Raw genomic sequence first — 2500 nt, forward strand, 5'->3', positions numbered from 1 at the left:
CCCGGCGTGCACGTGGGCATCGTTGGCTAAAAAATGAAGTTTGGAGTTTGGGTTTGAAAATTTTATGGGAGCTTCCTAGAAGCCTAAGAAGTGCTTTGCTCGAGACGGATTTCGATTTGGAGGTCCCCCGAGTTAATTTTGCCCATTATGACTCCTCGCCCGCACGCTTAAGCACCCCCGCGTGCACGTGGGCATTGTGTGCTAAAAAATGAAGTTTGGAGTTTGGGTTTGAAAATTTTATGGGAGCTTCCTAGAAGCCTAAGAAATGCTTTGCTCGAGACGGATTTCGATTTGGAGGTCCCCCGAGTTAAGTTTGCCCTTTATGACTCCTCGCCCGCATGCTCGTGCACACCGGCGTGCACGTGGGCATCGTATGCTAAAAAATGAAGTTTGGAGTTTGGGTTTGAAAATTTTACGGGAACTTCCTAGAAGCCTAAGAAATGCTTTGCTCGAGACGGATTTCGATTTGGAGGTCCGCCGTGTTAATTTTGCCAATTACGGCTCCTCGCCCGCACGCTCGTGCACCCCGACGTGCACACCGGCGCGCACGTGGGCATCGTATGCTAAAAAATGAAGTTTGGAGTTTGGGTTTGAAAATTTTACGGGAACTTCCTAGAAGCCTAAGAAATGCTTTGCTCGAGACGGATTTCGATTTGGAGGTCCCCCGAGTTAATTTTGCCCATTACGACTCCTCGCCCGCACGCTCGTGCACCCCGGCGTGCACGTGGGCATAGTATGCTAAAAAATGAAGTTTGGAGTTTGGGTTCGGAAATTTTATGGGAGCTTCCTAGAAGCCTAAGAACTGCTTTGCTCGAGACGGATTTTGATTTGGAGATCCCCCGAGTTAGTTTTGCCCATTATGACTCCTCCCCCGCACGCTCAAGCACCCCCGCGTGCACGGGGGCATCGTATGCTAAAAAATGAAGTTTGGAGTTTGGGTTTGGAAATTTTATGGGAGCTTCCTAGAAGCCTAAGAAGTGCTTTGCTCGAGACGGATTTCGATTTGGAGGTCCCCCGAGTTAATTTTGCCCATTATGACTCCTCGCCCGCACGCTTAAGCACCCCCGCGTGCACGTGGGCATTGTGTGCTAAAAAATGAAGTTTGGAGTTTGGGTTTGAAAATTTTACGGGAACTTCCTAGAAGCCTAAGAAATGCTTTGCTCGAGACGGATTTCGATTTGGAGGTCCCCCGAGTTAATTTTGCCCATTACGACTCCTCGCCCGCACGCTCGTGCACCCCGGCGTGCACGTGGGCATCGTATGCTAAAAAATGAAGTTTGGAGTTTGGGTTTGAAAATTTTATGGGAGCTTCCTAGAAGCTTAAGAAGTGTTTTGCTCGAGACGGATTTCGATTTGGAGGTCCCCCGAGTCAATGTTGCCCATTATGGCTCCTCTCCCGCATGCTCAAGCACCCCTGCGTGCACGTGGGCATTGTATGCTAAAAAATAAAGTTTGGAGTTTGGGTTTGGAAGTTTTATGGGAGCTTCCTTGAAGCTTAAGAAGTGTTTTGCTCGAGACGGATTTCGATTTGGAGGTCCCCCGAGTCAATGTTGCCCATTATGGCTCCTCGCCCGCACGCTCAAGCACCCCGGCGTGCACGTGGGCATTGTATGCTAAAAAATAAAGTTTGGAGTTTGGGTTTGGAAGTTTTATGGGAGCTTCCTAGAAGCTTAAGAAGTGTTTTGCTCGAGACGGATTTCGATTTGGAGGTCCCCCGAGTCAATGTTGCCCATTATGGCTCCTCTCCCGCATGCTCAAGCACCCCTGCGTGCACACCGGCGTGCACGTGGGCATTGTAGGCTAAAAAATGAAGTTTGGAGTTTGGGTTTGGAAATTTTATGGGAGCTTCCTTGAAGCCTAAGAAGTGTTTTGCTCGAAACGGAATTCGATTTGGAGGTCCCCCGAGTCAATTTTGCCCATTACGACTCCTCGCTCGCATGCAATATCTACTCCTGTCAGAGCTGTGGTTTTACTTAAGACTACTATAGGGGGGGGGGAGTTCTCAGCACCAAGAGCTGCAAGTAAGGCCATTGCTTGCTTTGCAGTCTCGATTGCTCTACTAGTGAATAGTAGATGTCTTGGTTAGCTTGGAACGAAAAAAAAAATTTTTTGGGGAAAAAAAAAAAAAAAAGTTTTTGTGAAAAAAAATTTTTCGAAAAAAAAAAAAAAAAAAAAAATTTTTTTGGATGCCTCGGTCTTCTATTTGTTTTGCTTGGGTAGATTAGGAAAAAAAAAAAAAAAAATTTTTTTGTTGGATGCCTCGGTCTTCATATTCTTTCTCGGCTATTTCGAAAAAAAAAAAAAAAAATTCCGGGAAAGAGAAAAAAAAAATTATTTTTTGTTGGTTGCCTCGGTCTTCATGTTCTTTCTCTGGTATATGGGAAAGAAAAAAAAAAAAAAAAAATTTTGGATGCCTCGGTCTTCTTGTTCTCGGTTGGATTTATCGAAAAAAAAAAAAAAAAAAAAAAAAAAAAAAAAAAAAAATTTTGATGCCTCGGTC

The sequence above is a fragment of the Cornus florida genome, unplaced genomic scaffold (genome assembly GCF_030987335.1).
Source record: "Cornus florida cultivar Cherokee Brave unplaced genomic scaffold, ASM3098733v1 CherokeeBrave_3.0.0_Hap2_scaffold_48, whole genome shotgun sequence".
Lineage (NCBI taxonomy): Eukaryota > Viridiplantae > Streptophyta > Magnoliopsida > Cornales > Cornaceae > Cornus > Cornus florida.